Source organism: Sciurus carolinensis, chromosome 13 (assembly GCF_902686445.1).
Source record: "Sciurus carolinensis chromosome 13, mSciCar1.2, whole genome shotgun sequence".
NCBI lineage: Eukaryota > Metazoa > Chordata > Mammalia > Rodentia > Sciuridae > Sciurus > Sciurus carolinensis.
The window spans coordinates 17,642,910-17,666,520 of NC_062225.1; the positions used below are offsets into that span (position 1 = coordinate 17,642,910).

General features: G+C 40.8%; 1 long non-coding RNA gene across 1 annotated transcript; it reads left to right on the top strand.

Moving 5' to 3' along the window:
- Positions 1-31: 31 nt before the first annotated feature.
- Positions 32-22,886, top strand: LOC124963729 (uncharacterized). The gene is made up of 3 exons (XR_007104786.1): positions 32-149; positions 16,102-16,210; positions 22,537-22,886. It is a non-coding gene; the product is annotated as an uncharacterized LOC124963729 (long non-coding RNA).
- Positions 22,887-23,611: the final 725 nt, after the last annotated feature.

Genomic DNA, 23,611 nt, shown 5'->3' on the forward strand with positions numbered 1-23,611 from the left:
TCCTCCCCTCCCTGCACCCCTCCCGCTGACTCGCTGGCTAGGACTTCGCTCGCACTCCCCCTAGCGGATTGGCTAAGGCCGAGCGGCCCTGGTGATGTCATCAGTGAGACGTGGCAGCCGGGCGAGTCAGTGCCCCACCAGGGAGGGGGGTAAGGAGGGGCGAAGGGCGGTTCCCGCCGCGACAGAGGATGGGGGTGGGGGGAGACCTGGGTACTGGAGGGGGAAGGAGGGAGGGGTCAGAGCCAAAGGAACGACCCGAGTGTGGGCGCTGGCAGGGAAGGGGGCTCCGGGACAAGCCTGACCGGTGCTTCCGCTTGTGCGGCTTCTGCTGACTTGACCAGCTTGAGGCCTGCGGCTCCTAGCTGATCTGAGATTGTCGGATCAAAGGACGGAAGGAAAGTCAAGGGGCCTCTGCCAAAGACTCGGGCTCTCTGGACAGCACGAAGCCGTTCTTTCACCCAACCCCTACTAGGTTGGATCATCTCCAGTATAGGCCTCACGCACTTTTTTTTTCCTTACCATTCCTATTTCAGCTCCTGGATATTGCAATAGCCAACAAATGGACTCTGCCACTGTCTCTTCCCCACCCCACCCCATTTACACATATAGCCAGATTTATCTTTCTGAAACCACCTCTATCACAACCCACAACCTTCAGTGGTTCCACATTCTGGATGGGACACAGTCCTGAGTCAGCCTAAATTTCCACTCTTCCTGTTCAGGCACTAGCCTTCAAGTTGAATTGTACAGGGTTTTTTATTATTATTTTCTAGCCGCTCTGCAAGATTAGAAAATAATAAGTGATAAGAATATGCAATTCATCACTATATAGACCTATAAACCCCAGAAGTAACATTAACACCTTATTTTTAAACCATGTGGTCATAACTAATCAGCTCAAGAATTTAAATCTCCACTAAACTTTAACACATTATCTTGGGTTACTAAATTGCAAAGGGCATAGTATAATACTTTGTCCAAAGTTTATCTTCCAAGTTGTTCTAAGAACCAAGAAAATTATCTCCTGAGACTGATCACAAAATCACTTAAAATTCCTATGACACCAAACGGGGTATGGTAGCTCAAGACTGTAATCCCAGCAATAAGGTAGGCTGAAGCAGAAGTACCCTAAATTGTGGGACAATTTGGGCAACTTAATGAGACCCATTCTCAAAGTAAAAAATAAAGCCAGATGCAGGGGCACAGGTGTATAATTCCAGCGACTGGGGAGGCTGAGTCAGAAAAACTTAGAAAGTTGAGGCAGGAGGATTGCAAGTTTGAGGGCCAGTCTCAGCAATTTAGCAAGACCCTGTCCCAAGATAAAAAGAAGGGGGGGGGGGGTTATAGCTCAGTTGGTGAGTGCTGACCATGCAAACATAATCCCCTGGCTTTGATCCCCAGCACCATGCAAAAAGATAAAAAGAACTGGGGTTGCACCTCAATGGTACAGTACCCTGGTTTTAATCCCTCGTACCAAAAAAATTGTTTTCTATGATACCAAAATATGGGAAAAAGATGGGTTCTCATTTTATTTTGAAGGTGCTTTTTTAACTTTTTTTTTTTTTATCTATAGATGGGCACAATATTTTATTTATTTTTCTGTGGTGCTGAGGATCAAACCCAGTTCCTTACATATGTGAGGCAAGCACTCTACCACTGAGCACAACCCCAGCCCCAAGTTCTCATTTCTACTAATACACCAGCTATACCCCTACCCCCCAAGTCCTCCATATGCCTTAGTTGACAACTCATCAAACAGTACACAGCAGTTCTTTTATATCATATTGACTTTTTTCCCCTCCTACTGGGGACTGAAGCCAGGGCTCTCTACCACTGAGGTACATCCCCAGTCCTTTTTATTTTTTATTTTGAGGCAGGCTGGTGCCAAATTGCTGAGGCTGGCCTCAAACCTGTGGTACTCCTGCCTCAGCCTCCTGAGTAGCTGCAGTTACAGATGTGTACCACTACACCCCAGCGAAATGTATTTTTTATTGTAGTTATAGATGAACAGAATGCCTTTATTTTCTTTGTTTACTTTTATGTGATGCTGAGGATTGAACCCAGGCCTCATGCTAGGCAAGCACTCTGCCATTGAGCTACAGCCCCAGCCCCACCAGCAAAATATCTTAAACTCCTACTTTTAAAAAGTTTTGCTGATTTAAACTTTAATATATTTCATGTTTAGATGTTTAGGAATAGCTATGGTTATAGTTCAGATTCATAACTAAGAATAATTCATTAACATGAGCTCTGTTGGCTGCCCTATTGTTGAACCAGAAGACTTCTTGAGGGGCTAGGATCGAAACTTGGTGGTAGAATACTTGCCTAGCAAAAACAAGGCCCTGAATATTCAATCACCACGGGAAAAAAAAAAAAAAAAAAAAAAAACTTTTCCTAGGGCTGTTTGGACATTGGACATTTGGACATTTGTTGGCTTTCTTTTCTTTATTTAATTAATTAATTTATATTTTGTGGTGCTGAGGATTGAACCCAGTGCTTCACAAGTGCTAGGCAAGCACTCTCCCACGGAGCTACAACCCCAGCCCCTGAGCTACAACCCCAGCCCCTTCTTTTCTTTTTTTCCTTCTTCCTTTTCCTTTTTCTTTCATCACATATTTATGACCTGACACATGATAACTGTATTTGGAACTTGGGTTTGAATATCTTTGAGCAATACAAAGATAGATGATTACAGCTGTCTTCGAGATTTCCATTCAGTCAGAGAGAGAGAACACAGATAAGATCTATAAAGGAATAACACAAAAATAGGTTAAAATGATATCAACTGTATAGGGACAGAAATCAGATCAGTGATTTCCAGGAACTAGGAACAGAAGAGAATTATTCAAAGAGCGACACAGGAACTTTTTGGTTTAATGGAAACATTGTATATCTTCATTGTGGTGATAATAACTCAGCTATGTGTGCTTGTCAAAACTTAGAGTACTGCGTGTTGCAGTGGCACCCAGTCTGTACTCCCAGCAACTCAGGGAGCTGAGGCAGGAAGGTCACAAGTTCCAGGCCAACTTGGGAAACTTAGTGAAACCCTGTCTCAAAATAAAAAAATTGAAAACACAGCGGATATAGTTCAGTGGTAGAGTAATCCCCAGTACTGCAAAACCAAAAACTTAAGTACTGTGCACCTAACACAGTATATAAAATATATATAGTATATTTTAATTATATATAAATTATACCTGTTATGAACCAGACATTTTAAAAATGATAAGAAGTAGAAATATCAAGGAAGGAAACAATTCCAACTCAAACAACTGGGGACATTTCTATGAAAGAGGTGGTATTGCAATCAGGCTCTGACAACTATTAAAAATTTGATCATTGACAGAAATGGGAGGGAGGGAGCCATTTATCCCAGAATAAGAAACTGTGAGCAAAGCCATGTAAGAATGAAAAAGAGAGCTGGGGCTGGGGTCAGAGGTAGAGCGCTGGCCTGGCATTCGTGAGGCACTGCGTTCAATTCTCAGTACCACATATGAATAAATGAATAAAATAAAGGTCTGTCAACATCTAGAAAATTTTTTTAAAAAGAATGAAAATGCACATGGGGGCTGGGACTGTAGCTCAGTGGCAGAGCGCTTGCCTAGCATGTGTGAAGCACTGGGTTCCATCCTCAGCACCACATTAAAAATAAATAAATAATAAAATAAAGACATTCTGTCCATCTACAACTACAAGATTTTTTTTTTTTAAAGAAAGAAAATGCACATGAGTTTAAGGGATAGTTCCATGGGATCACAGGGTTCAAGAGAGATAAGATTGAGAATTTAGATGAAGGTGAGATGGAGCGGAGCCCCCAAATGCCTGTTAAAATGTTTAGACTCTGGCTAGGGGGGTAGTGAACAGTAATTCCATGACTTGGGAGGCAAGAGATTTGCATGTATGAGGGCTTTATTTAGCAATTTAGCAAGACCCTATCTTAAAAGAAAAATTAAAGCCAGGCACTGTGGCGCATGCCTGTAATCCCAATAACTTGGGAGGCTGAGACAGGAGGATGGCAAGTTCAAAGCCAGCCTCAGCAAAAAGTGAGACACTAAGTAACTCAGTGAGATTATGTCTCTAAATTAAAAAGTACAAAGTCGGTCTGAGGATGTAGCTCAGTGGTCAAGTGCCCCTGAGTTCAACCCCCGGTACCAAAAAAAGAAAAGAAATAAGAAAAGGGGCTGGGGATGTAGCTCAGTGGTAAAGCCTCAATCCCCAGTACCAAAAAAAAAAAAAAAAAAAAAAGACTCTGGCTATAACAGTGGTCCACTTTATGCTTTGAGTATAACCTTCGCTGCTCTTCCACTGCAACTTATTTTTTAAATGGACATGTTTCTTTCACTTCCTCTCTCCTGCTCCTCCCTAATCTCTCCCCATCCCCTTTCTTGGGAAGCAGTATTACCTTTCTTCCCCAACCAAGGCAGAGTTATCTGTCCCTGAGTACACACCACCATAGGAAAGGAAGTATTCCAAACTTTGGGGATGTTACCAAAAGATCTCAGACATGACTATCTCCCAAATTAACAAGTGAATTACAACTCCAGAGAGAATGCATGGAATGTAGCCTTTGAGTCACCTCTTTAAAAGACCCCCTGTTCCTGCTAATGGGCATAATCACAGCTTTTGGGTCAGGAATCCTCTGTGCTTCTCCTTTGCTAGCAAAGCAATAAAGCTTCTTTTTCTTTTTTCTCAAAACCATGTCCTCATTATTGGATTGGCATCAGAGACAAGGACCAAGCTTTCAACAACATGGCTAGGAATGTAGCTCAGTGGTAGAGTGCTTGTCTATCAGGTGAGAGGCCCTAGGTTTGAGTGAAATGTCAAGAAAAGTAATGGGGAGAAAAGTGAACTGAGCAGCTCAGGGTTTTAGGAACACTGTGTAGCTATTTGCAACCTGGAGGTAGGAAGATTAGTTAGTTAAAAGGTAATTATATTCCTTTAGGCAAAAGCTGATGTGTCCTGGGCTAGATCAGTTGCATCAAGAATGCAAAGGAAGGGAGAAAGGAGGAGATAGAATCTGACACCATGGAGGGAAGAGAGGCACTAACCCTAACCCAGAAAGATCCAGTTTTCCTGCCAACAGGAAGCAAAGCCCAACAAAGTCAGAGAACAGGGTGAGAAGGACATGTGCAGAGGAGCAGAGAATGAAGAAGACAGGCAAGTCATGTGGTTGGAAGTGAGACTTAGAGCTACCCTGGTGTGGCAGTACTAGGACTACCAGAAACTGTTCTGAATTGGCATGTGGCAGCGCCTGCATGCGCGCGCACACACACGCACACACACGTAAGTCTGTCAAAGGTAAACAGTTATGTAACAGTGGCCCACTTTATGCTTTGAATATGTCCCTTGCTGCTCTAACACTGGCATGTGTTTTTCCTCCTTCTTGACCTTCTCTCTACTGACCTTCTCCTTCCTGACCTTCTCACCACTGACCTTTTCCTACCTGCTCTTCTTCTCCCTGATCTTCTCTTTGGTTTTCTCCTTGCTCATCTCTCCTCCCTAATCTTGGGAAACAGTATTCTTCTGAGTCCCCTCTTTAAAGGTCCCCTATTCCCCTTCATAGGCAGAATTACAGCCTCAGGGACATGAGTCTCTTATGTTTCTCCTTTGCTACCAAAGCAACACAACTTTTTTCCTTTCTGTCAATGCTGTGTCCTCCTTATTGGATTTGCATTGAGGACAAGGACCAAACTTTTAGTAATACTAGTTAAAGTGGTTAGACAAACTTTATTCAGGAATAACCATGCAACAGGAAGAGGTCCCAGTGGGAATTGAGCTTAAATTGAGGTGGGGGACAACAAAAGACAAAAGACTTTTTAAAGGTAGAGGTATACTCCTGGAAAGGCTGTTTTTTCTTTCTTTCTTCCTTCCTTCCTTCCTTTCTTTCCTTTTTTATTTCTTTCTTTATTTTTCACACACGTATATAGAGTAATAATGTCTGTCTCATTGGACCATCCTTCCCATTCCCACTGCCTCACCCCTCCCCTCACTCCCCTCTGCATATTCCAAGTTTCTTTATTCTTCCCTACCCACCCTCCACTATGGATCAGCATCCACTTATCAGAGAAAACATTCGGCCTTCGTTTTTTTGGGATTCGCTTATTTCACTTAGCATGATAGTCTCCAGTTCTTTCCATTTACCTGCAAATGTCATAATTTCATTCTTCTTTAAGGCTGAGTAATATTCCATTGTGTATATGTTCCACAGTTTCTTTATCCATTCACCTATTGAAGTGCATCTAGGTTGGTTCCATAGTTTTGCTCTCCTGAATTGAGCTGCTATAAACATTGATGTGGTTGCATCACTTTAATATGCTGATTTTAAGTCCTTTGGGTATAAACTGAAGAATGGGATAGCTGGGTCAAATAATGTTTCCATTCCCAGTTTTCTGAATAATCTCCATTCTGCTTTCCAAAGTGGTTGCACCAATCTGCAATCCCACTAACAATGTATGAGTGTACCTTTTCCCCCACATCCTTGCCAACAATTTATTATTGCTTGTATTCTTGATAATTGCCATTCTGACTGGAGTGAGATGAAATCTTAGAGTAGATTTGATATGCATTTCTCTAATTGCTAGAGATGATGAACATTTTTTTCATGTTTGTTGATCCATCATATTTCTTCTTCTGTGAAGTCACTGTTCAGTTCCTTAGTCCATTTATTGATTGGGTTAAATTTGTTTTTTTGGTGCTAAGTTTTTTGAATTCTTTATGTATCCTGGAAATTAGTGCTCTATCTGAGGGGTGTGTGGTAAAGATTTTTTCCCATTCTGAAGACTCTCTTCAAATTTTTGGTTATTTCCTTTGCTGAGAAGAAGCTTGTTAGTTTGAATCCATCCCATTTATCAATTCTTAATTTTACTTCTTGTGCTTTAGAAGTCTTAAGGAAGTTTGGTCCTAAACAGACATGAGGAAGATTTGGGCCTGTTTTTCTTCTATTAGGCACAGGGTCTCTGTTCTAGTGCCTAAGTCTTTGATCCATTTTGAGTTGATTTATGTGCAGGGTGAGAGATAGAGGCTTAATTTCATTTTGTTACATATGGATTTCCAGTTTTCTCAGAACCATTCATTGAATAGGCAATCTTTTCTCCAGTGTATATTTTTGGCACCTTTGTCTAGTATGAGACCAAGCAGCTATGTGGGTTTGTCTCTGTGTCTTCTGTTCTGTACCATTGGCCTACATGTCTATTTTGGTGCCAATACCATGCCGTTTTTGTTAATATTGCTCTGCAGTATAGATTAAGGTCTGGTAGTGTGGTGCCTCCTGCTTCACTATTCTTGCTAAGGTTTGCCTTGGCTATTCTGGGTCTCTTATTTTTCCCAATGAATTTCATGATTGCTTTCTCTAGTTCTGTGAAGAATGTCATTGGGATTTTAACAGGAATTGCTTTGAATCTGTATTTTTGGTAGTATGGCCATTTTGACAATATTAATTCTGCCTATCCAAGAGCATAGGATCTTTCCATCTTCTAAGGTCTTCTTCAATTTCTTTCTTTAGTGTTCTGTAGTTTTCATTGTAGAGGTCTTTCACCTCTTCTGTTAGATTGATTCCCAAGTATTTTATTTTTGTTGAGGCTATTGTGAATGGGGCAGTTTTCCTAATTTTTCTTGCAGTGTTTTGTCGTTTATGTATAGAAGCGCATTTGATTTATGAGTATTGATTTTATATCCTGCTACTGTGCTGAATTCATTTATGAGTTCTAGAAGTTTTCTGGTGGAATTTTTTGGATCTTCTAAATATAGAATCATATCATGGGCAAATAGTGATAGTTTGAGTTCTTCTTTTCCTCGTCATATCCCTTTTATTTCTTTGTGAAATCATCTCTGTGATTGCTCTGGCTAGAGTTTGAAGGAAAGCGTTGAGTAGAAGTGGTGAAAGAGGGCATCCCGGTCTTGTTCCAGTTCTTAAAGGGACCTGGAAATGTTTTGAAGACTGCTCAAGAGAGTGACTAGAAGGCCCTAGTATGTCATCGGGGTTTGTTCATTGATTCTTACCTGGAGGAGAAGCAAACTTTTTGCATCTTTATGACAAGTTAGAGCAAGTACCCACTGGACTGTGAGTGAGAGGGAGAGAGTTGTCTCCTTGAATGTTTGTTCACATTTCAAAAAGAGGCTCTCAGTCCTAGGAGAAACCATTCAGGTAGTAGATGTACATATCAAAGGACAGAAAAAAAGATTTCTAACCACAAACATTCTAAAGTAAGTGCTCCAAGGGAAGGTTCAGGTTTGGGCTAGAAGAAATTGTAAATTTCCCCAGTAGCAAGGCAGGCCTGTAAGGTGGCGGTGGGTAGGGGTTATCCTGAGGATGCCACCTTGAGTTATTAGGAATTACACCAGGACTGGACGTTGTGGCACATGCCTGTAGTTCCAGCAACTCTTTGAGGCTGAGGCAGAAGGATCACAAGTTTGAGGCTAGCCTGGGCAACTTGGCAAGACCCTGTCTTGAAATAAAAAATGAAAAGAGCCAGGGATATAGCTCAGTGGTAAAAACAGAACCCCGGATTGACAGGCTCAGTTCTTGAAATATAGTCTCTGAGACTCATTACCGAACAAGAGCTGAACCATACCTCCTTATCTTATGGTCAGGCTAGTATTTTCTTTCTTTTTTATTTTTATTTTACTTATTTTGGCACTAGGGGTTGAACCCAGTGGGGCACTTTACTACTAAGCTACAGTCCCGATGCTTTTTTTTTTTTTTTTTTTTTCTTGAGGTGCTGGGGATTGAACCCAGGGCCTTGTGCTTGCAAGGTAAGCACTCTACTAGCTGAGCTATCCCCAACCCTACAGTCCCAATTCTTTCTAAATTTTTTTTAGTTGTTGATGGATCTTTATTTTATTCATTTATTTATATGCGGTGCCAAGAATCGAACCCAATACCTCACAGATGCAACGCAAGCACTCTACCACTGAGCCACAACCCCAGCACCCCCAATTCTTTCTATTTTTTATTTCGAGACCAGGTTAACTAGCTGAGGATCATGCTAAATTGCTGAGACTGGCCTTGAACTTGAGATCCTTCTGCCTCAGTCTCTAGAGGAGCTGGGATGACAGATCTGCTTCATCTCACACAGCTCATTCCAGTATTTTTCTTAATACCTTCAATTGTTTTTTTAAATGTTCTAAGTGCTTGATCCCTTTAGATCAGAGCACTAACTGCCCTTTGTGGGAATGAGGATTGAAACCAGAGCCTCGCACATACTAGGAAAGTGCTCTACCACTGAGCTACATCCCAGCCCCTTTTGTTTCTCATTTTAAGAGAGGGTCTTGCAGAGTTACCCAGGCTGTCCTCAAACTTCTGATCCTTCTGCCTCAGCCTACCAGATGGCTAGGATTACAGGTGTGAGCCACTGTGTCCCTCTTGTCCTACCCCTTATGATTCAATGAAGCCAATGTTTGTGGCAGTACCTTCCCTGAAGGAGGCCTCAAAAATATAAACTTCCTGTTTTTGTTACCCTTCTTAGAATCTAGCCCTGAAGCAACCTTCTTTCTCTGTTTCTCCAAGTCTTTTTGTATTTTCAGAACTCCTGCCCAGAGGCAAAAGGATCTCAGGGATGGCCAAGTCTTGCCCATTGTAATGATTCAGTTTAAAGTCCCAGTTCCCTTCCTAAAAATGTGTCCTGAATGCCACAATGAGAAACAATCCCTCTCTCTGAACCTCCACCTCCACACCACTGAGTACCCTGCCAGTGGCATGCTTCTTGTGTCTCCTTCTACTTCTTTGTGTCTCCAGGGTTTAGCCCTCAACTGATTTTCCTCAAATATCTGATGTTTGCTTTGTTTGTAAAATCAACAAATACATTTTAAAAATTACTTTGTCAATTATATTAATCACATAAGCACTGGTCATCTGTCTACATAAAAGACTATATTCAGGATGAAGACTCTTAAAGTGCCTTTAAAAATATTCATATTTTTGGGGGGTTCAGGGAATGATCACAGAGGTACTTAACCACTGACCCACATCCCCAGCCATTTTTTATTTCGCGACAGGGTCTCACTAAGTTGCTTAGGGCCTCGCTGAGTTGCTGAAGCTGGCTTTGAACCCTCAATCCTCCTTGCCTTAGCCTCCCAAGTCGCTGGGATTACAGGTGTGCACCACTGCGCCTGGCAAAATGTTTTAAATGCTGAGCCGGTGAAATTTCTAGATAAACCTTATATAAAAGCAAGTCACAGCCTTCTGGTTACTTGTATTCCAATGTGTATACCAATAACAAGCTTTTATAAACCAAACCATTGATTGGTAAATCTCAATAATGGTTTTAGTTGTGGAGGATCACTGTGGGCATGGCACCATAGTCTTGCCCACTGGGTTACTCAGGTGTCAGTTGCTCTTCAATTAGCTTAACCCTAAGCCAATGCTTTCAAGAATTCATTTATTCTCTTTCAAACAATGGCAACCGTGTGGACAACCTCCCTTTCACCTATGGCCATACCACATAACTAAGCCAGGTAAATCAAAATCTCAGAACTAAAAAAACTCCTCCAGAAAACTTCTAGACCTCACCAATGAATTCAGCAAAATAGCAGGCTATAAAATCAACACACATAAATCTAAAGCATTTTTATATGCAAGCGACGAAACAGCTGAAAGGGAAATGAGGAAAACAACTCCATTTGCAATCGCCTCAAAAAAAATAAAATACTTGGGCATCAATCTAACCAAAGAGGTAAAAGATCTCTACAATGAAAACTACAAAACATTGAAGAAAGAAATTGAGGAAGACCTTAGAAGATGGAAAATCTCCCATGTTCTTGGATAGGAAGAATTAATATTGTCAAAATGGCCATACTACCAAAAGTGCTATACACATTCAATGCAATTCCAATTAAAATCCCAATGATGTACCTTACAGAAATAGAGCAAACAATCATGAAATTCATATGGAAGAATAAGAAAGCCAGAATAGCTAAAACAATCCTTAGCAGGAAGAATGAAGCAGGGGGTATCGCAATACCAGAACTTCAACTATACTACAAAGCAATAGTAACAAAAACGGCATGGTATTGGCACCAAAATAGACAGGTAGATCAATGGTACAGAATAGAGGACACGGACACAAACCCAAATAAATACAATTTTCTCATACTAGACAAAGGTGCCAAAAATATGCAATGGAGAAAAGATAACCTCTTCAACAAATGGTGCTGGAAAACTGGAAATCCATATGCAACAGAATGAAACTAAACCCCTATCTCTCACCCTGCACAAAAATCAACTCACAATGGATCAAGGACCTTGAAATCAGACCAGAGACCTTGCATCTTATAGAAGAAAAAGTAGGTCCAAATCTTCACCTTGTTGGCTTAGGATCAGACTTCCTTAACAGGACTCCCATAGCACAAGAAATAAAAAAAGCAAGAATCAACAACTGGGATAGATTCAAACTAAATAGCTTTCTCTCAGCAAAGGAAACTATCAGCAATGCGAAGAGAGAGCCTACAGAGTGGGAGAATATCTTTGCCACTCATACTTCAGATAGAGTACTAATTTCCAGAATATATAAAGAACTCAAAAAACTCTACACCAAGAATACAAATAACCCAATCAACAAATGGGCTAAGGATATGAACAGACACTTCACAGAAAAAGATCTACAAGCAATCAACAAACATATAAAAAAATGTTCACCATCTTTAGTAATAAGAGAAATGCAAATCAAAACTACACTAAGATTCCATCTCACCCCAATAGAATGGCGATTATCAAGAATACAAGCAACAATAGGTGTTGGAGAGGATGTGGGGAAAAAGGTACACTCATACATTGCTGGTGGGGCTGCAAATTAGTGCAGCCACTCTGGAAAGCAGTGTGGAGATTCCTTAGAAAACTTGGAATGGACCCACCATTTGACCCAGCTATCCCACTCCTTGGCCTATACCCAAAGGACTTAAAATCAGCATGCTACAGAGATACAGCCACATCAATGTTCATAGCTGCTCAATTCACAATAGCCAGACTGTGGAACCAACCTAGATGTCCTTCAATTGATGAATGGATAAAGAATCTGTGGTATATATACACAATGGAATATTAGTTAGCTATAAAGAAGAATAAAATTATGGCATTTGCAGGCAAATGGATGAAATTTGAGAATATCATGCTAAGTGAGATATGCCAATCTAAAAAAACCAAAGGACGAATGATCTCGCTGATAAGCGAATGATGACACATAATGGGGGGTTGGAGCGGGGCAAGAATGGAGGAAGGAGGAACTGTATGGAAGGAAAAGAGGGGTGGGAGGGTTGGGGTGGAAGGGAAAAATAACAGAATGAATCAAACATCATTACCCTATGTAAATGTATGACTATGCAAATGGTAGGCTGTTACTCCATGTACAAACAGAAACAACATGTATCCATTTGTTTACAATAAAAATAAATTAAAATTTTTAAAAAATCTCAGAACTAGTAGATAAGCAGCTACATAACAATAGGAAGTCGCCATCAAAGCTCTAGACAAAATCCTATGTAGCCAGGCATGGTGGTGCACACCAGTGATCCCAGAAATTTAGGGGCTGAGACAAGAGGATCACAAATTCAATGCCAAACCTTGGCAATTTAGCAAGATCTTGTGTCAAAATAAAAGAAACAAAAAGGATTGAGAATGTAGTTCAGTGGTAAAGCTCCCTGTATTCAACTGCCAGTATCAAAGAGGAAAAAAAGAAAGAAAATCCTACATAGACGCTAGGCATGATGGTGGTGCACACCTGTAATCCCAGCAACTCAGGTAGCTGAGGCAGGAGGATCACAAGTCCAAATCCAGACTGGGTAATTTAGTGAGCCTGTTTCAAATTAAAAAGATAAAAAGGACTGGGGATGCAGCTCAGCGGCAGAGGCAATAGAGTACTTGCCTAGCATGTGTGAGGCCCTGGGTTCGGTTTCCAGGGTTGCAAAAACAAAAGAATCAAAATAAACAGAAAATCCTGCGCAGCTGGGTGATGTTCCCTGGAATTGGATAAGAAGAGAGGTGTGAGAAAGTGGAGTTATCGCTGGGCACAGTGGTGCACGTCTGTAATCCCAGCAGCTAGGGAGGCTGAGGCAGGAGGTTGGTGAGATCAAAGCCAGGCTCAGCAAACATGAGATGCTAAGCAGCTCAGTGAGACTCAGCGAGACCCTGTCTCTAAATAAAATACAAAATAGGGCTGTGGATGTGGCTCAGTGGCTGAGTGCCCCTGAGTTCAATCCCCTATATCTGCCCCCCCCCAAAATGAAAGTGGAGTTATCTTTTTCTACTCACTTTGCCACAAAAGACTCACCCAGGAAGTCTTATCAAGAGGAATTGTCTTTGCAGACTCCATGAACTCCATCTTGGTCTTTGATCTATTCATTGATCCACTTATTCATTCAGTAATTATGTTAAGTAAATATGTTAATTCATTTAGCACCTATTCATTAAGCACCTATTCTGCTCTGACATGGAGATATATCTGTGTTCAAAGCTGACCAGGTATGTGCCCTCATGGAGAATGTAAATTCTCATGAGAGAGATCAGTCAATCAACTACTATTTCCTGAAATCTAAAAATCTAAGGCATCATTGATTTCTATTATAGGTTTAATAACCGTTTTCTTTTTTCTTTCTTTTTTTTTTTTTTTTTGTACCAGAGATTGAGGCCAGAGGTGCTTAACCACTGAACCATATCCCCAGCTTCTCTTAATTTTTTTTTTTTTTTTTTTTTTTTTTGAGTCAGAGTCTCACTGAGTTGCTTAGGGCTTCCATAAGTTGCTGAGGCTGGCTTTGAACTTGGGAACCTCCTGCCTCAGCCTCCCAAGACTGGGACCACAGGCGTGCATCACCATGCCTAGCTAATAACAGCTTTTCAGGAAAGAAGAAGTGCTAAAATACTAAATATACACATTGATTAGATGTTAGAATTTAAAATGCCTCTGGCCTGGTACATACCTGTAACCCCAGAGTATAGGGAGGCTGATCCAGGAGGATGAGAGTTCAAAGTCAACCTAAGCAACTCAGTGAGACTCTGACTCTAAATAAAATACAAAAAAGGGCTGGGATGTGGCTCAGTGGTTAAGCACCCTTGGGTTCAATCCCTGGTACCAAGAAAAAAAAAAAATGCCTCCCCTAAAATATCTCCAAAGCAACATGTTACTAAGAAAAAATTCAGTTTATTGCTTACCTGGTAAGAGAGAATGCTATCTAAACAGACTTTGTAATAGCTCAGAATGGGATAAGGGCAAGGTTGGGCTATTCATTGAACTTGAAAATTCTGGTTTAATGTGTGTCTTTCAATGAGGGAAATAGTTTAGGATTGGTGGACTCAACAATTTAAGAATTTGGGATATATATTTCTTTATTTTGAAGAGTTGATAGATCTTCCTGAAAATCAACAATGAATTCATTACAACTTTTATCTTTCTGGGTAAGAGTTTCCTGGAATAGTAGTTTTCTTGATGAAGGCAGAAGAATAATAATCATGTTATTAAGAGTAAACTATGAAGATGGTCTCAAAAGCATGTAAAAAATGTGTTTAAGAGAAATAATTACCCAATTAAGTATACGTAATTATAATTATATAAAATATGTTGTGGAGAAATACAGGATGCCATGGGAGCATATTACTGGAGCATTTTAACTACTCTGCAAAGGTCAGTAAAAGCATTTTTTAGGAACTTGTGTTAGTACTGAGGCAAAATGATGTTTGACTACATGAAGGAATGGAGAAGTGGGAAGATGAGAGAATACATGCAAAGGTCCTATGGCAGAAAGAACCATAGTATACTTAAGGATTTGAAATATCAGCAAGGTAGAGCACAGAGTTAGAGGTACACTGTGTAGGTTGTTAGAGAAGAGCATTTCCACCCATTTGTAAGTTTCACAGTAACCATTTTTGAGACAAAGCCAGAACAAAACAGTTTATGCTCTGAGATCTACAAGTGGTATTCCCAGAGTCATGATCAACATTTTCAAATCCTAGAAACCAATGAACGAGCCTCCATTCCAAACTGCCATAATCAAATCAGATTCAAACTGTTGCCCAACGATAGCAAAACCAGTTCCAGACTCTCCTCCTACATGAGTTCAAACTTGTGGTCAAACAGGTTGTCTGGATTCTGGTCTGGAGGTCTGGTCATGCCCAAAAGGAAGCCAAGAGTAACCAGATGAATTTAAATTAAGGAATAAGAGTTCTTCCTAAGTGTTTGATCTGAACGTGAGCAAAACAACTTTTTTTTTTTTTTTCTTTTTTAATTTGGGCTTACGGGGCTACAGGTATGGCTCCATGGTAGAGTGCTTGCATACCAAGTAGTTTCCTATCCCTAGCACTTGAGAAACCACACAAAAAAGCAATTTGGATTTAAGACATTTTTTTTTTTTTTTGTGATTTCAGTTTTATATACAATCATTCATTAATTCAAATAAATGTTTAAATAATGCCTAGTAGATACAAGCTGCCATGCTGGGTCTTAATTTTCCTTTTTAAAATTCATTATTTTTGTGGAACTGGGAATTGAACCCAGGGCCACACCCATGCTAGCAAGGGTACTTTTTTGCAGGGTGGGTACCAGGGATTGAACCCAAAGGTGCTTAATCACTGAGCAACATCCCAAAACCTTTTCTGCTTTTTATTTTGAGACAGGGTCTCACTAAGTTGCTAAGGATCTTACTAAATTGCTAAGGCTGTCCTTGAACTTGAAATCCTTCTTCCTCAGTCTCCTGAGTTGCTGGGATTATAGGCGTGCACCTCTGCATCTGTCTAAATAATTTTCTTTCTTTCCTTTTCTTTTTTTCTTTTCTTTCTTTCTTTCTTTTTATTTATTTATTTTTTGATGCTGGGGAATGGACTCTGGGGTGCTGAACCACTGAGCCACATCCCCAGCCTTTTTTCTATATTTTATTTTGAGACAGAGTCTTGCTAAATTGCTCAGGACCTCGCTAAATTGCTGAGACTGGCTTTGAACTTGCAATCCTCCTGCCTCGGTCTTCTGAGTCACTGGGATTACAGGCTAATAATGTTCTCTATACTAGCTTTTCCACCTTATTGCCTTCCTCATTACAAACAAAGTGAGTAAAACCTTTGACACATCATTTTATATGTATAAGTTATGGTTTTAAACATTTTTGAAAGTTATACTTTGTCCCTAGAAGTGCAGCCTCATGAACACCAAGGGAATCCTTTATTTTCAAGAAGAATGATGAATTACTACGAAATACCACTTCCTGCCCACTAAAATGGCAAGAGTCAAAAATTCAGGTAATGCTAAATGTTGTCAAGAATGTGGGAAAATGGGACCTTATGCTTTTGCTGCTTTGCTGCAAATTGGTGCAGCTACTTTGGAAAACAATCTAACAGTTCCTCAAATGACTATACAGAGAGTTAACATGTGACCCAGCTGGTGCACTTCTAGGTAGTTACTAAAGAGAAAAGAAAATGTATGTCCACATAAAAGCTTGTCCACAAATGTTTGCAGCAACATTATCACAATAGCCAAAAGGTGGAGACAACCCAAATATTCATCTACTGATGAATATATGAACAAAATATGGTGTATCCATTTAATGCACTATTATTTAGCTATAAGAGAAACGAAATACTAGCACAGGGCTGGGGATGTAGCTCAGTGGTAGAGCATTTGCCTAGTATGTGCGAGGCACAGGGTCAGTGTGGGGGGAAAAAAAAAGAAGAAGAAGAAGAAGAAGAAGCTGGGTGCGGTGGCACACATCTGTGATCCCAGCAACTCAGAAGGCTGAGGCAGGAGGATCACAAGTTTGAGGTCAGCCTCAGCAATTCAGGAGACCCTGCCTCAAAATTAAAAATTTTTAAAAAAGGACCAGGCATGTGGCTCAGTGGTTGAGCACTCCTGGGTTCAATCCCTGGTACCAAGAAGAAAAAAATAAAAGTAAAACAAAATACTGATATATGCTATAATTTGGAATGAAATTTTCTAAGTGAAGGAAGCCAGTCATAAAAGTCCACACACTATGTGATTCCAGTCATATGAAAACCCAGAATCGGCTAATCTACCAAGATGGAAAGTAGATTAGAGAAGGGCAAGGGACCTCCTAGTTAAACATTACTGGATTTCTTTGTGAAGTGAAGAAAATGATCTAAAATGGGCTGGGGTGATGGTTGTATCTGTTTATGAAAACACTAAAAAACACTGACTCAGATACTCTAAGTGGATGAACTGTATCTCAATAATGCAGTTTCTAAAAAAGAGGAATGGGGCGGGGCACAGTGGCCCACACCTGTAATCCTAGCAGCTCAGGAGGCTGAGGCAGGAGGATCGAAAGTTCAAAGCCAACTTCAGCAACTCGGCAAGGCCCTGTTGCCAAATAAAGTATAAAAAAAGGGCTGGGAATGTGGCTCAGTGGTTAAGCGACCCTGGGTTCAATCCCCGGTACCAAAAGAAGAAGGACGAGAGGGGGGAGGGGGAGGGAGGAAGGGGAGGGAGGAAGGGGAGGGAGGAAGGGGAGGGAGGAGGGGGAGGGGGGAGGGGAAGGTGGAAGGGGAAGGGGGAAGGGAGTGGGGAGTGGGAGGGGAGGGGAGGGGGGAGTGGGAGGGGAGGGGAGGGGGGAGGGAGAGGGGAGGGGGGAACGAATGATGCCAGGTATGGTGACACACACCTATAATCTGCGCAACCAAGGAGACTGAGGCAGGAGGCTCACAAGTTCAAGGCCAGCCTCAGCAATTTATTGAGACTCAATCTCAAAATAAAATAAAAAATAAAAATAAATAACAGGTTTGGGGATGTAGCACAGTAATTATGTGCCCCTGGGTTCAATCCCCAACAACCCCCACCAAAAAAAAATGAATAGTGTGGTTACTAATGTCAAATGCTCAGAGAAATCAAACTGGAGAAGAATACAGAAATGGGAGATGAAGGAGAGAGGAGTTAAATAACTTTTTCATGAAGTTCATCTGTGAAGGAAGGGCAAAGCACACACGTGGTAGATGGAGCATTGAGGAATTGTTTTTAAGACTGAAGACAACAATAAAGATGTTCATAGAGAGAGAGACCTTGGAAAGGCAGGAGTGTGATTGTTGCTGAATAGAGGTAGTAACAACAGGCCCAGTCCAGGACACAGGTGTCATCTGCGACAGCATGGGGAATATTTCCTCTGGTCAAATGGGAGGGATGGAGAAAGGCAGGTTCACCTGGGCTTGCAGGTTGGGTCATAGAAGATGAGGAAATTCTCTGATGGCTTATGCTCTTGCTGTGAAGTCGGCCTGGCCATCTGAGGGAGTGAGGAGGAGCGGTGGGGTCAGGGAATGAGGTGGTTGCTCCTGAGGATGAGAGCGTGGGTTTGCTGTATTAGTAGAGTGTCACGTGAGCATTTGGGCTTGCTTTGTTTTCGGCGTTAGGGATCAGAGCCAGGGCCAAATGCTAGGCACTTAAGTTTTCAGCCACTGAGCTGCCCACTCCCAGCCCTAAGCATTTGTTAAAATAAATAAGTGCAAAAACAGAGACAGGAAGTGTACCTGCCAGTTTCATAAACGTTAAGGCACCTGGGAATAGAGGGGAGAAGGTGGAGACCAGAGAGGCCTTAATGTGTAAGTTATTTAAACACAAACAAAAACTATATGGGGCCTGGACTAGTGGCACACACCTGAAATCCCAGCAACTTGGGAGACCAAGGCAGGAGGGTTGCAAGTTCAAGGCCAGCCTCAGCAAATTAGTGAGGCCCTAAGTAATTTAGCAAGACTGTGTCTCCAAATAAAAAATTAAAGAGCTGCAGCTGTAGCTCAGTGGTAAAGTGCCCTGGGTTCAATTTCCAGTGCCCCAAACAACAACAAAAACCTATCAGTGGGGGTGGGGAAGATAAAATGAGCATTTGTTGATTCTAGGCTCCTAATTTTTTATTTTTAAAAATTTCTTTTTTGGTTGTAGGTTGACATAATACCTTTATTTTTATGTGGTGCTGAGGATTGAACCCAGGGCCTCACACGTGCCAGGCAAGTGCTCTACCACTGAGCCACAACCCCAGCTCCCTAATTAAAAAAAAAAAAAAAAAAAATATATATATATATATATATATATATATATATATATATTTATATTTTAGCTGTAGTTGAATGCAATACCTTTATTTTATTTATTTGTTTTTATGTGGTGCTGAGAATCAAACCCAGTGCCTTACATGTTCTAGTAAGAGCCTCTACTGCTGAGCCACAACCCCAACCCCTGGGAAATTTTTTAATAAAAAAACATAACTGTGGTCAGGCATGGTGGCTCCTGCCTGTAATCCTAGCAATTCAGTAGGCCGAGATAAGAGGATTGTAAGCTTAAGGACAGCAGGGGCAAATTAGGGAGAGAACCTGTCTTTCTGCACCCCTCAACACCGACAATTGAACCCAGGACTTATCACATGCTAGACAAGTGTCCCACTACTGAATGACATCCCTAGTACTCTTTTTTTTTTTTTGGGTACTGGGGATTGAACTCAGGGCCTTGTGCTTACGAGGCAAGCACTCTACCAGCTGAGCTATCTCCCCAGCCCCCTAGTACTCTTTTTTAAAAAAAAGTTTTTTGGGGGAGGGTCTTACTAAATTACCCAGACTGGCCTCAAACTTGCAATCCTGCAGCCTCAGCCTCCAGAGTTGCTAGGATTACAGCTGTGCATCGCCCCCTGTCTCCAAAAAACAAGGTGGATGAGGCTAGGGTATAGCTTAGTGGTAGTGTGCTGGCCTGGTATGTGGAAGGCCCTGTTTCTGATCCCAAGTGCCACACGCACACACAAAATAAATTGTCCAGTTCTTCCTTACACACACACAAAATCCATCTCTCTCTCTCTCTCTCTCTCTCTCTCTCTCTCTCTCTCTCTCTCTCTCTCTCTCTCTCTCTCTCTCTCTCCCTAAAAGTAGAACTTAAAAGGCAAAAGGGACTATAGGCCCATCAGGTCCTCAGATCTCTGCTGCCTTCCTGAGGAAACCTGGAGCCCTCTGCAGCTCTCTTCTGTGCTTGCCAAGGTCCAGCAGAGCCTGGAGACCAGAAGGAAAAGCCAAGGGTCAGGGAGGTGCTGGTCAGGCTGCTTCCTTCACCATCTGCGGCCCACAGAGAAGAAGGAAAGTCATCTCCTATCCTGTATCTCAGGGGACCTAAGGCATCTCTGATGCAAGAACGATAGTGACACACTAATGCCTCGGGGAATGGCAGGGAGGAAGCAGAGGCCTGGAGAGGGAAGGTCCTCCTCAGCACCCCTCTCCACCTAGGGGCACGGCCAAAATATCACAAGCGCCTTAGGCAGGGCACGCTTTTCTGTTGCATAAGAACGGGCAGGAAATGAATCCTATCTGGAAAGGATTAAGGACACCAGCAGAGAGGCAGGAGGAGGGCACATTGAAGGCCAGCCTCAGCAAACTTAGGGAGGCCCTAAACAACTTAGGCAGATGCTGTCTCAAAATAAAAAATAAAAAGGGCTGGGAATGTAGCTCATTGGTAAAGCACCTCTGAGTTTAATCTCTAGTCCCCACCTCAAAAAAAAAAAAAAAAAAAAAAAAAAGGGAAAAGGAAAAAAAATACATCCATCTCCTTTGATTTATTTTTTATTGCTGCATTAAAAAAATATATATAGGCTCACTCTAAGTAAATACATTTAAAATGGTTTTGGTAGAATAAATTAGGACAGGCTTCTTTTTTTTTTTTTTTTTTTCTTTTTTTCTTTTTTGGGTGCTGGGGATCGAATCCAGCGCCTTGTGCTTACAAGGCAAGCACTCTACCAACTGAGATATCTCCCCAGGCCCTAGGACAGGCTTCTTAAATATAGAGTAAGAGAGTCTGTCCCAAGTCTCAGGAGCCAAAATACTTTTTTCTATCTGGTAATTTTTATTAATGGGTCCAACAGTTAAAGAGAAAAAAGAAGAAGAAAAACCTTAATAGTTAATCTAGAACGTGGATTGTCAAAACAATGAGCATGTAAATTCACTCTTCTTGTGACACCTGGCACCTGCCTAAAATTGAGCCAGATGCACCTGTTTTCCAAGAGCACTCCAGAGACAGTACATCTAGTCAGGCTGGCAAGGAAAGGAATGAGTTTCACACAGAAAGCGTATTTATGGCTTAATGAGGCACAAAGGATTATTATTTATAACACAATCAACATATGCAATTTATGAAGTGATTAAATCTTGTCCCCAAAGAACTCACATGGATCCAAGCCATGATGACCCAATTATTTAGAATACTTTTTTTTCCTCTTTTGTCATAATCTGTTCTCCAGTGACCAGAAAAGGATTTGAACTACTCTGAGATAAAATTCAAGGCCATAAAGGCCTTTGTTTCCTCTGAAATTACATGGAAACAAAAACAGACTTAGTTTTAAAAATTAAAATATAAATATAAATAACCTCACCCTAAACCCCCAGATAGAACCATGCACATTTTGGGGTTTTGATTACCAAAGTTTTTATCCCTAGTATTGAAAATATCCTTCCATTTCTTTAGGCCCTTCCATGTATGTGGTTGTCTTTCTTTTGAAAGTATTTTCAGTTACTGTTCAAGATCCTTCCAAACCCTTTGGGGTGAGCAATATTCACTTTCTATGGCAATAGTAAAAATATTTGGCTTGGGCACTAACCAGTTCAATGAGGCATGAGCCAATCAGTGTTGAGCTCTCAGTAAAGCCAGGGCAGAATCCACAAGAAAAACTAACTGTACCTACTTGTAAGAGGAGGAGATGGATGGTTAGGAAAACTATGCCTGAGTTCACATGCTCAATATTCCCGACTTCAAGGTAGCAGAACTGGTTCCAGGTTACCTGATTTCCAATCTGAAGTCACCCGCCCCCGCCTTTTTTTTTTGCCACTTTAAAAGAATGATGGAATTCCAAAATGAGTAGAGAAGTTTCCTTCATGTCACTATGAAAAGAAAGGAGCCAGGTGTGGTGGTGCATGTCTGTAATCCCAGAACTCAGGAGGCTAAGACAGGAGGATCACAAGTTGGAGGCCAGTCTCAGCAACTTAGTGAAGCCCTAAGCATTTTAGGGAAACCCTGCCTCAGAATAAAATATAAAAAGGACTGGGGATGTAGCTCAGTGGTACTGGGTTCAATCCCTAGTACCAAAAAAAGAAAAAGAAAATTAAAAAAAAAAAAAAAAAGGAAAGAAAGGAAGAAAACAAGGGAGAATGGGAGAGGGAAATAATAAGAGCCTCACTCTCAGCATTCAGTATTTATGCACACTTTATGAGTGCTGGAAGTACAGCCTCACTGTGATCCATTATTTTCAAATACCAATTTTTTTTTTTGGCAGTGGGGAATGGTTGGGATTAAACCCAGAGGTGCTTTGCCACTTATCTACATCCCCAGCCCTTTTTATTTTTTTATTTTGAGACAGGGTCTCACTAAGTTGATTAGGTCTTCACTAAATTGCAGAGGCTGGCTTCAAACTTGCAATCCTTCTGTCTCAAATACCAATTCTTTTTGGGTTGATTATGTTTGTTTGTTCGTTCTTTTTTTTTTTTTTTTGGGGGGGGGGTGCTGGGGATTGAACCCAGGGCCTTGTGCTTACAAGGCAAGCACTCTACCGACTGAGCCATCTCTCCAGCCCCCTAATTATGTTTGTTTGGTATATTTGTTTTAGTTCTGCATTTCTCAACAGTAGCATTATTGACATCTTGAGCTGGATCACCCTTCTTCCTTCTCCTCTTCTTTTGTGTGCAATGTGAGGAATATGGACCAGGACCTCCTGCGTGCTCAACAAGCCCTACTACTGAGCTACACCACCAGCCTCTGAATAAATTGTTTTTTTTTTTTTTTGAGAATTTAAAAAATTTTATTAGAAATAACTTTATATTAAAATTTTACTTGTATGGAATTTTTACTTCACTTTTCAGTCACAAAAACAATGAATCTTCCCCGCCCTCTCAGGAGAGATCTGTTATTGAAATGCCAACAAATAATATTAAAAAAATAAAAGTTATTCCTCCTCCTTCCATTTTATTCCGCTTATTTTACATATTACTTTTCACTTATATACATTTTATATGACTGTACTTAGTGAATGTACTATTTTATATTTTATTATACCCCCTTAATAATACATGGAATTTTTTTCCATGTATCTATATACCATCATAATATTTGTGGTGTTGATAATAAATACCATGTTTAAAAATTATTTTGGTTATTATATAGTTGGTTGCATAAATAAATAAATAAATAAATAAGTTAATTTCTTATTTCTTTTGTTTCTTAGGATAAATTCCTAGGAAGAAAATTACTGAGCTAGAGAGTTCAAACATACTAATATTAATGACCCTTGATATATTTTACCACGTTGCTTTTCAAATGAATTATTTCAGTTTATGCCACAACTTGTAAATGAGTGCCCTTGTTCCATCACATTTTTTTAAAGTGTGGAAACAATTACATTGATTCAAAAGAGAATCATTTTCTTTTTCCCATGGATATTTCCTCTAATGGCTGCATGGGAGATGACAATTCAAGGTTAGTAGGTGCTCACTGTGGGTGGAATTGAGAATAGAGTCAGGTGTAGGGGAAGCCATTCTAGGTAGAAAAGTTAACCGAGCAACTTCATGGTAGAGGTCATGGAAGAACTCCATATGAAGACAGCCATAGACATTTTGAGCTATGATGACCTTATAGAAATCATCCTGTCTAATTCCTTCAGGTGACAGAAACTAAGTACATAGAAG